General features: G+C 41.8%; 1 protein-coding gene across 7 annotated transcripts in view; it reads left to right on the top strand.

The window, feature by feature from the left end:
• Positions 1-14,844, top strand: part of GRPR (gastrin releasing peptide receptor) — a 276,159-nt gene that overhangs the window by 248,580 nt on the left and 12,735 nt on the right. The window lies entirely within an intron of this gene.

The following is a 14,844-nucleotide window of genomic DNA, read 5'->3' as shown; positions in this document are numbered from 1 at the left end:
TCTTTATTACTTTTTTCTTTTTTTTTGTATTGTACTCACACCAATTGACCAGTGGGAATAGCTAAAGGTACACAGGAAAGAAGCAGGAAGAAAATGTGAAGTGCAGCACAGAAAGAAAGTTATTTCCAGTGTGAGAAGAACGTATTATGACAATAATAATATGTCCATGTGACTCACTTATTTCTGTATGCTGTCTACATATAAATAGAATGACTACAGGTCGACTTCAAGCTTTCCAAGGTTTCTTTTTTCCCCCTTTGGTGGTGTTTTTTGTTTGTTGTGTTTTGTTTAATTATCAGACAGTTTCATCATAGCAGGGTTGGGCCTCTGAGAAATATGTTAGACACAATTAAAAAACAATACAAAATTATGTAAGAACAAAATTACAGTAGTTTCTCCTTGAGAGCCTATGGGAAATGCTTATTTCTTTTTAAATAAATGACAATCAAAACAGATTTTTAAGAATTTCATTATTATTTATTCTTTTCCCCTTCTACTTTATTTATTTTTTTAAAGATTTATTTAGGGGCGCCTGGGTGGCTCAGTGGGTTAAACCTCTGCCTTCGGCTCGGGTCATGATCTCAGGGTCCTGGGATCGAGCCCTGCATCGGGCTCTCTGCTCAGCGGGGAGCCTGCTTCCCTTCCTCTCTGCCTGCCTCTCTGCCTACTTGTGATCTCTCTGTCAAATAAATAAATTAAATTAAATTAAAAGACTTCTTTATTTATTGGAGAAAGAGAGAGAGCACATGTGTGTGCCTGTGTAGTCAAGCCAGGAGACAGTCAGCGGGAGAGGGAGAGAAGCAGACTCCCTGTCGAGTGCAGAGCCTGATGTGGGACTTGATCCCATGACCCTTAGATCATGACCTGAGTTGAAATCAAGAGTCAGACTCTCAACTGACGAAGCCATGCAGTAGAAGCCTCCTCTCCCACTTTAAATGATCACAAACACTACAGAAGAATAGAAAAATCAGAATTTGACATCCTTTCTTTCCTAGGTTTTTCAGCAGAGGTACAATTAAAGGTTGAAATGATGGTTTGAGGGAAACAAGTATCACAGGATGAAGATAAGCATAGTAAATATTTAAAGTATTCTTGACTGCTGCTTTAAAAAGACCTGAGACTGAAGAGCTATAGTCAAATATAACTAACTAGGGGATCCAGAGACGTAGGTTAAAGTCTTTGTTCTCAGCTAACCAACCGTGGGGACCTCTGTGGGCACTAGTTTCCTATTCTGTAATATGACGGGAACGGGACTTAATGACTCCTAAGTTTTAAATTCCATAATTCTACAGAAAACAGGTTTTTCATTCAACATGTACTCACATATCTGCACCATAGTAAAAGCACTTCGCAGACTGACCCCGCATCGTCTGTTCTAAGAGCGCCTCATGAAGGGGAATGTAATATGTTAAGTATCATTCTGTTCTTTCAGGGCTTTACCTGGGCCTAGCTTGCTTCCCCAAACAGATTTTAAGTCCCTCGTGGTCAAGGATTTTTATGTCCATAGTGCCAAGGAGAGCCCGAGGTACTAAATTAGCACTTACCTGTGCCGATAAATTGACGAAGCATCCTGGCCTATGAGCGTTTAGCACTGGAAGACGCACAGCAAAGGTCAGTGGCCTGTTGTCTTATTATCGCCAACTAATAAGCCTAACAGGCAGTGCGCTGTGTAAAATGAAGACAGATTCTCCTCCATTAAAGAAGGAAACAGCAATTTTCGTATAAACAGGCAGAGAACAATAGAAATGCTAGCCGTGTTCACACATTCAGTGCACACAGGCTGGGGACCAGTAAACATTTTTTGTCAAGGGGCCCTATAGTATTTTCAGCTTTGTGGGCCAGAAGGTCTCTGTTGCAAGCACTCGACACTGCCTTTATACCATGAAAGCAGCTCTAGATGTTATCTAAGAAAATGGGCATAGCTGTGTTGCTGTGAAACCTCACCAACCGACCCTGAAGTTTGAATTTCATGTACTTTTCACATGTCACAAAATGTGATTCTTCTTTTGATCATTTCCCAACCATTTAAAATATAAAAACTAGTCTTAGCCCAGGGTACCTGGGTGGCTCAGTCGTTAAGCATCTGCCTTCGGCTCAGGTCATGATCCCGGGGTCCTGGGATCAAGCCCCACGACGGGCTCCCTGCTCAGCTCATTGGTTCTCCCTCTCCCACTCCCCCTGCTTGTGTTCCCTCTCTTGCTGTGTCTATCTCTGTCAAATAAATAAATAAAATCTTTAAAACAGAAACAGAAACTACTCTTAGCTTGTGGGCCATATGAAAATGGGCAGAGGGACAGAGTTGGCCCATAGATCCTTGGTTTGCTCTCCTGATGTAGAAGTGTGTGCGTGCTTGCTGACGTGGTCATTAAGCAGTGAGTCTTTACTATACGTTTTCTGAGTAGAGTTGACACACAATGTTACATTAGTTTTAGGCATACAGCTTCGTGATTTGACATGTTTCTACATTATGCTATGTTCACCACAAGGACAGCTGCCTACCCGTCCCATTATAACACTATTACAGTATCAAAGTAGAACCTAGGGGAATCCATGACCCCTGTCCAGTTAGCCAGGATGGACTACCCTAGGGGATCTGAAAAAAACAATACGAGATGAACCACACAGCTCTGTGGTGCTTTAAAATATGAGGCTCTGTCAAGTCATGCGCATTTGCTTTCGAATCAAAAACTTGAGAGTCTTCAAGTCTTTAAGATATGTGTCTTTTCCAACATGTCCACTGGATACTAACTAAATGAAGAAAAATAGAGAGGTTTTTTAGGTAGAGAGTTCTAACTCCGGGCTTACCCAGATCCCAGCTCCCAGCTCGCTTGGTGGGTGGGCATGGTGGGGGGTGGGGGGCGGAGGCAGAGGGTTCCTGTTGCTCCTGGCAGAAGGGAAGATGTGACCAGATGCTGCACTTCTCCCAACCTCCTCCAGATGGTTTCATCGTCATGCACAGTGCTGCCTCTTCTAAATTCTTCTCTTGTAAGCAAGGCCCTTTAAAATGATGTAAAAGGAGAATTGTTCTCAGGGAGAATCATTTCCTCAGTACATCCAGGGATGTGTCTGGGCTTGAAATGGTTAGAGAAATAGGAAGTGTTTGGGTCATGGCAAATGTCTTGGGAGAAGGCTGTTAGCACTTTAATACTAAAATTTTTAACTGAAAAACGTCATTCGTGCTCGCTTCGGCAGCACATATACTAAAAACGTCATTCAGATGCACTGTCTAGACCATTTTCTTTGATGATAGCTTTGCTGACTCAAAGCAAACTTTTTCAATTGGTTCTTAGTTAAGATGCCCCCAAGTTGCCTGGTGACAAACTTCTACATTTTTCTTCCCTCCCACCTTCCCTCCCCTCCTCCTTCCTTCCTTCCTAAGTGTATTGTGGTAAAATATACATAACAGAAAACTGACTATTTTGATCACTTTTAAGTGCTCAGTTCTGTGGCATTCTGTGGTATATTCACATGGTTGTATAACCATCACCACCATGCAACCCCAGGATTTTTTTCATCTTCCCAATCTGAAATTCCCTATTAAATAATCACTGTCCTTTCTTTCATTGTATTTTTTTTCTTTGTTCTTTCTTTTATTATTAATTTTTGGAGGTCACATTTAGTGTAGCACTATTCATAGTGAGGACAAGTTCAAAAGCACTAAATTTGAAATGATTTCTGAGTTGGGAGTCCTGGCTCTTCTCATTGTCAACTGTGTGACTTTACGTCTCAGTTTTCTGATCTTATGGGGACAAGGATATTTACTTTTAATATATCACAGATTCCTGTGATATATTAAATATAATTTTTATAATGATGAAATGGGGTAATGTTTTGACTTCTTTATGAAATGTTAGAATTCCTAGTCAAAAAAGTGAGTGTACCATTAGCAGGATTTTGTTATTTCTGTTCATAACGGAGCTGAGAGGATGTTGTTGAAATCTCAACCAGCTGTTCAGGGGATAGTCATTTCTTTTCATGGAATGCGATAGCCTTTTATTTAAATCATGCTTCCTAGTTTCCAAAGTGCTTTTGAAACACCTTATTTAGCTCCTCCTTATAGCAAGTAAGGTTGATACCATTAGTTAGGAAATGGAGATCTGAAAGTCTCATGGGTTAAGGACTGGGCCCAGGACCTCTGTTGAAACCTGCACTCTGCCACCTGCTGGCTGCGTGAGCTCCGGTGACCTAGTTCATCTTGCGCAGCAGATTCTCCATCTCTAAGAAGATGATGACCACCGTAGTACCTACTTCCTTGCATCATTATAAGGGATTCAGAAAGTTAATTCCTGAAAAGTGTTAAGAGCTATATCAGGCACATAGTCTAATACAAGTTTTTGTTAAATAAATAGTATAAAATAGTTAAATAAATAGTATAAAATAAAATAAACTGAGACAGCATGCTTCTGCAAAAATAGCAAATTATGGAAGTGGGTGTAGAAGCCAGGGCTCCCAGTCTCCCTCCGGTCCCTCCATCTCACTGTCTTGGGCTCCTTTACCACCCAGGGGTACCTCGCGAACACCATCAGAATCAACCCTCTGGGCCAGAGGACCCCAAAAGCTACAAAGTTAGGTCAACATTTCACCCTGTATGAAGCCTCTCATAAAAGGTTATTTAAATATAGAGCCATTAAATTTTTTAAAAAAATTTTATTTATTTATTTGACAGACAGAGATCACAAGCAGGCAGAGAGGCAGGCAGATAGAGAGGGGGAAGCAGGCTCCTTGCTGAGCAGGGAGCCCGATGCGGGGCTCAATCCCAGGACCCTGGGATCATGACCTGAGCTGAAGGCAGAGGCTTAACCCACTGAGCCACCCAGGCTGCCCCGAGCCATTAAATTTTTATACTTAGATACAATGACTCATATCCCATGATGCTATTTTTGAGCTTTAATAATAATTCCTATTTTGAAAAAAAAAAAAAAGATAATGCATTTTATTGAGATAATTTAGAAATTCTGTTTTTATCCCCCCAAATTTGAAATATATTAAAAAACCAACATTCTCTCTGATATTTCATTTTCTGGGTATGCATTTGGTAAACTGCTGGGACCGGGAGAAGAATCTGCATCGTGGTTGCTGTTGGTGGCCCACCCATATCCCTTGCACTCCCTGGAGGTCCCTTACAGACCTGGACTTGCTGTTTTTCCCGGACCAAGAGCGATACCTGGCCATGGGAGGGTTTGAAGCAGGCGGGAGTGCTCCAGAATGAACAATGGAGGACCATTCTCAACCAAAGAGAGAGGGGAGTCTGGGAGAAACACCTCGGCCTCCTCATGCCTTGGTGGCACAGTTCTGGAATGGGCTTGCCAGTCTCTCAGGGTGTCCCCAGCAGGCCTGTACTCCAGCTGCCCAGAATGGCACCCTTCATTGGCTTCTAGTCCCTTCCATTCCCTCCCTGTGCTTCCTGGGATCCCCCCTCAAACAAACTACTTCCCCCTAAATCCTTGTCTCGGGGCCTGTTGGGCCGTGAATGACCATTTTTGAAGACAGTTTTTTGCCCCGAGTCTATTTTACCTTCTGCCCTGGAGCACGGGTGACTTTTCTCTTTTCCCTGTTCTCTAGCCTCTCTGTTACTCGGTTGAGCTAATGCAGGCCATGTCTAACTACAACTGGCAAGTGGGATTTATAAACGTTCTTCAAACTTTTGGGCTTATAAATCGCCGAAACAGTCTAACAAGTTATAAATATATGTTCTTCCCTCCCTAACATTTTTTAAGGAATGGCCTACGAACAGCTTGTGCCAGGATGTGTGTGCGGCGACTGAAGTCGCACTAGGTGACTGCTCTCCTTTGTCATTTGAAACATACCCCCGGCAACTGTAATGTTTCATCCTGCTTAGACCCCTCTGACAGATTCCCTTAGAGGATTAGCACGGAGCTTTGGAATTAGGTCATCCTGCTAAAACTCATTTGGGCCCTAAGCGTCAATATTTTCCCAGCTCCTTCTGCCACGGCACCATGAGATGTCCAACAATTATTTGCAGCTCTCTTTCCGTTTTAGAACTCAGCCTCTGCATCCCTCGTAGCCCAAAACCAGTACCTGCACTTCTGAACTTGCCCCGTGTCAGCCCCGCTTTCTCTAGCCCCGTGCCAGCCTCTGCATTTCAGAGTTTCCCTGATGCCACTTTCAGCTTGGCTCCCAAGTCTCATTTGGATGGCCTCTGACTTTATGAAAGAGCTCAGACCTCACTCTAGGCCCAGGCCACAGCGAACCTGAGGGTGGGCACATGGCAGTGAGAGAGGCCGGAGAGTCCGTGTAACAGACTCAAGGAAGAAAGGAATTTTGTCTCTGCCTCGAACCACCATGTTTTCACCATGGATGGAGCAGGTGGGGAATGGACATTCTAATAATTTTTTTGCTCTTCTCCTTTAATTTCAATACCAGCCAAAGGGCAGAATTTGCCGCTTCAAAATGTGCCCTTTTGGCGTTAGGTTTATTTTAGGCTGATTATTTTTTAAGAAACAGCGGACACAGGACAGGCTCTGAAAATCTTAATCCAAGTTACCCTTTTGTAAGAGACACTGACATTTAGAAGGGAACCCTCATCTGTGAGGACTGCAACGTGGGGTTCATACCCTTCAGCAGAGGCACAACCTGCTTTAACAGGTAAGGGAGGAAGGTATCAAAACTTCTATTTATACTGATTTTTACTTAATAACAAAGATGAATTAAACATTAGAATTATGTACTCTTGAAATTGAGGTTCACTGTCTCCCTCAGTCCACATCAGAGGACCTCTTATCCCGTGCAGCTCAGGCAGCAGGAGTACAAGGCGCAGCATGGAGAAGGGTCAACCATGGCACCTTCTTCTCCTCCGCACTTTCGGGTTTTGAAGAGGCTTCCCAGATTGCTGGGTTTTGGCATGATCTACTTTTAATTATAATAACATCCCCAAATGGATAAGCAGCTTTAAAATATTCCCGCAAAACAAAACAGAGCAAAACAAAACCCCACAGATTGTCAATGATACTAAAATTGCAAGCCCAAGACAACAATATGAATATAACAAAGAAGCTAGTTCCCTCCTTCCTGGTACAGGCACTAATCAGATATGACACATTCAATCACATTAGAATTACAATAAAGTTTTTCTGATGACAAACAGGTTGACAGTTAATAAAACAGAATAAATTATATAACCCATTATTTTTTCTTTTTCTATGTAAGTAGGTTTCACGCCCAGCATGATGGAGCCCAGCATGGGGCTTGAACTCACAACCCTGAGATCAAGGCCTGAGCTGAGCCACCCAGGTGCCTCTAACACATTATTTTGAATTTGTTATTTTACTGTTAGTTTATCTCTTTTTCTAGTTTATCTTTTTAAAATTCTGTATTTTAGCATGTTTTCTCCCTTGTTTATGAACTTCTGTATAATAGCCACCCAAATTCAACAATTAACATTTCCTAGGCTTTATTCTTGGCTATCCAGTGTGTGTGGTGTGTATGTGTGTGTGTGCATGCGTGTGCACACACATTTGTTTGTTTTGCTTTATTTTGTTGAACTCTGGAAAGTAAGGTGCAAATATCCTGAATATTTCAGTGTGCACTCCCTAAGAACACAGACAGTCTTCTGCAGAGCCCCAGTACCATTATCATACCTAACGAAATTAACAATGAATTCCTTAATATGATCTATGTATTAAAGAATATTACATAAGTAATATCATACATACATACATAACATTACATAAGTAAAATGTAATCACATTTCCCCCACTTTCAAAAAAAAAGAAGATATTACTTTTTTTAAAAAATCCAGGATCAAATTAAGGCATACGCATTGCATTTGTTTGTTATATTTCTTTTCTTCCAGTCCTATGGAGATATAAGTGACACATAACATTGCATACGTTTAAGATGCATAATTCGCTGTATGTACATATTGTGAAAAGGATTACTTGTTATATCTCTTTTATTTCCTTTAAGGTGTTAACAGTAGCTCCCCTATATTCTTCTAGAAAATGATGTTGACTATTTTGATGAATCTAAGCGACTTATCTTGTAGAAGGTGCTAGAATTGGATTCGTCTGATTATTTCCTCATATATAGATTCAGGTTAAAAATTTGGGGCAAGATGACTGCATAGGCAATGTTGTGTTCCTCCCGTTGCATTTTATGAGGAGGCACATGGTCTCAGATGGTCCCATTATCGGCGAGGCTAAATTTAATCAAGGCCATATTATGAATTTCATGGGCCCCTGGCACTTTTACCTTTTACCACAGGACCCTTTCTCCATTAAAAAAATCAATAACTATATTTTACAATTATCTCAGCATAAAGATAAATAGAATCCAAGATGGATTCTATTCATCTTTTTTTCTTTTACTTCCAAAAGAAATTGAAACACCCAAGTATCTTGGGCCATAGGCCTTGTGCCTACTCTAACTAGTAGAGAAGTTCACCCAGGGTTTGGCCACCTGGTGAAAGGAGTGCCTTCTGGATCTCCCCAACACAGAGGGACATTTTCCTCTTTGCAATTAGAGAGTAGTCTATGGGGAGACTCTTTGAGTCTATGTGAATATCCTGTTCCCCTAAAACCTCTCCTTCAGTGGTTTTATCATTTTTGCCAGAATCAGTTATTACATTGAAGACTACAGTTATTATCTCCTGTGGAGGGATGAGAATACTGCAGTACAGAGTCTATGATTTGTCCAAGACCGTAAATCTACTTGGTAGTATCACCATTAGGAACCAGATCTCTGCTCCCAAGTCCACATTAGAGGCCAGAGAAAACCAGAGTATATCAAGAAGGGTGAAAAAAAAGAGCATTGGAGCTATTTGGCCTGGAGAGAACAGAAAAGGATAACTATAATGTGTTATACACTTAAAGATAATGGTTGGCTGTGCACCAAGGACCAGCAAGTTCTGAACTGGCAGAGTAATAACTCAAAGGGAAATAAGATGCCATCGCTCTGGATTATGGTCATTTTACAAGTCAGCTAATAATCGCCTCCCATTTCTTCAGAAAACTTCCTGATGTTATGCTCAGGACAAAATAAAGCTGATGTTTAATAGCCTCATCAAATCTGATTAGGTGTTAGCATTCTAATTTAAATGCTGACAATGTGCCAATGACTTAGACCATTTGATTCCTTTACTTTTCTCTTCCCCTCAGTCCGCTCCTCAGGAGATTTTAAAATATTGTTGTTCAACAATTCCTACAGACTTCAGTAGGTAATTATGGACAAATGAGGACTGAAATGCTGCATTCTTAAAAATAAACACACTGCCCATATTTGAATAAAAGACATATGCTTCTGTGGGCAAAGGTTTCTAACCCTGGCTGTGGGAGTCCACTCCCGCTACTTGCCAAAAATCTTTTTGAGACTTTAATCTTATGACACAGGAAGTTTCTGACCTTTCTGATGTTTGCATAAGAAAAATGAAGCACGGATGTTTTTAGGAGTGGAAGCAACTGTCTCGAGCCCCATGGTATCAGAGGAATGAATCTGTCAGTCTGTAGAAGAATGATTCTTACTCAATATGTCAAAGTGAATCTACTCTTATTTTTGAGAAGCTGGGCATAAGAGACACACCTGCAAGTCACAGATTATTAATTAATTAGCAAGTATGCACTGAGCCTCTACTTTTAATTAAATGGTACATAGAACAAGGAACCTGGAGCATTTTTAGTGACACAGGAAGAAGAGGAACAGATGTTTAAGTTTCTAAGCTCAGGACATTTATTAGGTGGTCAGGTAGAAAAGACATACCCATGGAAAGCTAGCAAAGAATTTAAGATGGTGCCTAGTAAACATAAAATGAAAAAACATCCATAATCCTGTCATAAAATTAGACAGGTTAGGAGAAAGAACAGGAATTATGGAGGCCTAGATTGGGCAGCAAAAGCTTCATCAAGATGGTACTTATTAGCTAGAATCTGGAAGGATAGGATTCCGATGAATGAAGACTCTGGGACTGGGCAGAAAGAAAGGAGGAAGGCAGGAGAGTGATGGACAATTTAGGAACAGACCATAGACTAGGCCATCTCTTGGGTATAATTAAGGTTGATAGCTTATTCTTTCAGAGGGCAGCAAGTGGGGGATAATGCATGCAAAATGATGCTGGAAATAAATCTGATGATAACTTTAAATGTCCATCATGTCTAACTGTTCTAGATAAGGCTCTTGTGTTGACAAAGAACAGAAGCCACTCAAACTGACTCAAGTGAAAAGGAAATGGAAGAGTTTAAGACTGTAACAGGAGACCTCTTGTACATTCACAAGCAGTTCATGGGTCAGGAACCAGAGGTCCTCCATTTGACTTAGAGCCACATCATCTCAGCTTCCTTTTTCTTTTCTTTTTTTGGAGGAGGGGGAGGAGCACAGTGAGAGGGAGGGAGGAAGTCTCAAACGGACTCCACGCTGAGTGCAGAGCCCAACACAGGACTCGATCTCACAATCCTGAGATCATGACCTGAGCCGAAACCAAAAGTCAGACGCTCAACTGACTGTGCCACCCAGGTGCCCCTTGGGAGAGAAAGAATCTTAAGCAGACTCCACACTCAGGGAGGAGCCTTATTTGGGGCTCAACCTCACAACCCTGAGATCATGTCCTGAGTCGAAATCAAGGGTTGGACGCTTAACCGACTGAGGCACCCGGGCGCCCCATCAGCTTCTTTGAAGTATGCCTCATTCTTTCTCTTTCTCTCAATCTATCTACTCTGCTTATTTATCTTGCACATGGTTAAAATATGCCCACTCCCTTTCTTGACATCAAAATCTTTTATTTCCAGCATCTGTTATTGACCAACTATATCCTCTCTCTCTTTTTTTTTCCCTTCAGTTTAAATGTTTAAGAGAAAGAGAGGCTCTTTAGTAGCTGGTCAGGCAGTTCACTGGCTGGTTTAGATGAAGTATCCACCCCAGTCCAACCAGCCATCACTCCTAAACAAGAACCGCCACCCCTGCTCCCGCTCCCACTCCCACCCCAGTGGTGTCTCCCTGCATTGGGCGCTCTGGGGAGAGCTATCTAAACCAGAGAAGAAGCAGACTGACATGTCCCAAGCTCTGTAGAACCGTAAGACTTCCAGGGAACATTTGGTGTGTTCCATACCCATCTGGGAAACTTCTGGTTTGTTTCTCTGCTTCAAAGAAGGATTTACCCGGAGCTTTCTTCTGAAAGAGCTATGATATCCTGAAAGGAGTTGGTCGTCAACTGAATGCTGACTCTACCGCTTCTGAAAGTGAGCCTCAGCTTGTCACCTGCACAATGGGGGTCATGGCACCCATCTGTTGTCTGAAACATAAATGAGATAATGTGGATGCTATTCTCTGCTTGGCATAAAGCAAGAGCTTAGTAAATGGGATTTATTTAATTACTTTTGATATTTTATGAATATGCCATTAACAGAAAATTGTTTGCAGTGCATCTTGTTTTTTAATTGCACAAGTGATACAGAAATGTATCTGGATATTTAAAAACAATTCCTAGACACTTTATTATTTCACTGTAAATATATTCATGGTAATATTTTAGGGTGTGCTTTTTATAAATAATGTCTTTTTATTTTAATTAAGATTTTACTTATTTATTTGACAGACAGAGATCACAAGTAGGCAGAGAGGCAGGCAGAGAGAGAGGGGGAAGCAGGCTTCCTGCTGAGCACAGAGTCTAGTACGGGGCTCGATCCCAGGACCCTGGGATCATGACCTGAGCCAACGGCAGGGGCTTAGCCCACTGAGCCACCCAGGCATCCCAACAAATAATGTCTTTTTAAAAAACACAGAATCATAATACCATTACCACACCCAGTACATTAAAAATAACTTTTTGATATTACCAGTAGTAAATCTCTATTTGATTTTCCTCAATAATCTCAAAGATATCTTTTTATATGGTTGTTTGGTTTGAATCAAAATCCAACAGGAGTCTACACATTGCACTTAATATGTATTACACATCCCAGTAGGTCTATAAACATCCTTCTTCCTTTTAAAAAATTCTTTTTCTCCTTTTTTATGGCATGTATTTGTTGGGGAAAAAAATGGAGTCATTTCTGTAGAATTTTCCAGTTTGGGATTTGACGGTATCTTCATCATTTAGCAGATTCTTTTATCCCCACATTTTCTGAAAACTGGTACACAGATATAGAGTCTTATTTAGATTCAAATTATTTTTCTGGAAAAACTAGAAAAGTAATGTTTTTTATGCTATCTTTTTTTAAAAATAATTTTTATTTATTTTTTTGACAGAGCGAGCGAGCACAAGCAGGTGGAGTAGCAGGTAAAGGGAGAGGGAGAAGCAGGCTCCCCACAGAGCAGGGAGCCAGATGTGGGGCCCATTCCAGGACCCCGGGATCATGACCTGAGCCGAAGGCAGACACTTAACAACTGAGCCACCCAGGCGTCCCTATACTATCTTTTATGTTTTAAAAGTTGTGAATTTGAAATGGCAGCTCAACAGTTCCCATGGCATTTGCACTTGGGAGTACAAGATTCCCAAGAGAAAAGGAGGTAAGCCATTCACTCTGGTTTCTGCCTCATGCAGAAGTGAGTCACTCATGCAGGAGTCAATCACCTTCACTTGGAGACTTAATAGTACTTATGACTGCTTTCTGCCAGAAAATGCAGATAGAAGTCATAATTACCACTTTATCTATAATTGATTTATCAGCGATAGCTTTAGTCATATACATCTTTGGCTGAAGATGTTGACATACCTTTAATTAAAGATAAATTCCTTGCCTACATTCTAAACTAGGAACAAAAAGGTTGGAGATGACTAGTGAGTAGAGAAAGTGCCAAAAGAAAAGAGAACTTCCTCTGAAATTTTTTAGTTTTTTTCTGTAATTGTTTTAAATGAACTAATACAGGGGCACCTGGGTGGCTCAGTTGGTTAAGCAACTGCCTTCGGCTCTGGTCATGATCCTGGAGTTCCAGAATCGAGTCCTGCATCAGGCTCCCTGCTCAGCAGGGAGTCTGCTTCTCCCTCTGACCCTCCCCCATCTCAGGCTCTCTCTCTCATTCTCTTTCAAAATAATAACATCTTTTTAAAAATGAACTAATATAGTCTGTGAATGGAAAAAGCAAACTGAGGTACACTGAAGCAGGACTATAGTATTGTTTTGGAGTGCTGGGGGTGCCCATGAAATAAGAGCCCTCTCTTCTCTACCTGAGCTGGGAACAGAGAGCTAGACAAAGAAATCGAGAACAATAAAAATAATTGCTTCTATGCCTGATAAATCTATTTGGAGACTGTGACTTAGGTCCACAGCAATAATGAATTGCAAACACCTGATCTCCTCTATTACATGTGCCACTCCCCTAGTCAGGGACAATTAGACAACCATAGGCCTCTCTGAGCCTAGTGTATAGGCCAGGTTATTTTTCTCAAACTAACCTCTTAATAACTCACTCCCCGTTCCCTGGAAGGAGGCAGAGAGTGAGTGAGGCATCAGGGTGCAGCAAAGAGTGGTAACCCAATGGAAGTTTAATCAACACAGAAGCAAGTAGAAACAAGTGTTCCCCTATCACTAAAGTCCATCACATAAAAGAGTATCAGTGGTAGAACCAGTTTTAACACAGCATTTTCATCAGTGAATACTCTCACACTTAGTGGGTCCCAACTCACAACTTCCTCACGATCACGGCTCACGTTTGAACAAACATTCGTGGAGTGTGCGCAGATCACAGTACTAGCAGATGCCAAGATGGAAGACACTCTGCCCACCAGAGGCTCATTCTCTAGTGGGTTCTCTGACAAGTGCACACAAGACTGGTGTTGTGTGCTAGGTGTTGGTGCTAGGTGTTGTTCGGGGAGTTGTGGCAGACATTGAGATGCTCTGCTCAGACCTCCCTTGAAGAAAAGATTCACTATCCCGCTGCAGGGACTGTGGTGAGCTGACAGCCTCCAGCTTCTGCTTTCAAGCTATGGTCATGGTCTTCTTGGTCAGTTCCTGCCCAGTGACTAAACCACATAGTAACTAAGGTCGCACTCTTGGGGTGGCCCCAGCCCATGACTAAGCAAAGTGGTGATCTAAAGGCCTGGCCATTTCCATCCAAGGCAGGACCCCTCCGCTGGGCAATCTCTGTTACCAAGCTCCCCATTAGGCTGGTATAGGGTGACCAGCTGTCCTGGTTTGCTGGGACTGAGAGATTTCCCAAGATGTAGGACTTTCAGTGCTAAAATTGGGAAATTTCCAGGCAAATTAGGATGGTTGGTCACTTTCCCTGGTGTAGACCTTGTCAGGGCTGCATCAGAGTCAGCTCTCTACCATTCGGTATTACTTCCTTCCCTTTGCCTTTCACAGGTATTACTCCCCAATAAATTTTTGTCCCTCTGGTTCCATCTCAGTGTCTGCTTCCCTGAGCACTCAGTTTAAAATGGGGCACATATAGCACAGAACCCAGGAGGGACCTAAATACTCCAAGAGAAGATGAGACTGAAAGGCGAGCAGGCGAAGATTAATTTGACAATTACAGGGATGCTCCTGGTATAAGTTTTTCTGTGGGCTGTTTGTTCTGCACCCTTTGAAAAAGCGAAGAGGGATATGTAAATACTCGGTGACTTCAGGTTTCCTAAACTGCATTTGAATACTCAAAATGAAGGCTTTGCTGAAAACCAAACAAAAACAAACAAATCCCCCAACCTTCTTGCCCCTGTGTCCTTCTTTATATTTTTTAAAGATTTTTATTTACTTATTTTAGAGAGAAAGAAAGAGTGCAAGCAGGGGGAGAGCATAAGGAGAGGAGAGGGAATCTCCAGCGGACTTCATGCTGAGTATAGAAACTGACTCAGGGTTTGATCCCTTGACTCTGAGATCATGACCTGAGCCAAAACCAAGGGTCAGATGCTTAACCCACTGAGCCACCCAGGTGCCAGGTGCCTGCTGTGTCCTTCGT

Source organism: Mustela nivalis (genome assembly GCF_964662115.1).
Source record: "Mustela nivalis genome assembly, chromosome: X".
Taxonomy (NCBI): domain Eukaryota; kingdom Metazoa; phylum Chordata; class Mammalia; order Carnivora; family Mustelidae; genus Mustela; species Mustela nivalis.
This window is presented reverse-complemented; position numbering and strand designations above follow the sequence as displayed.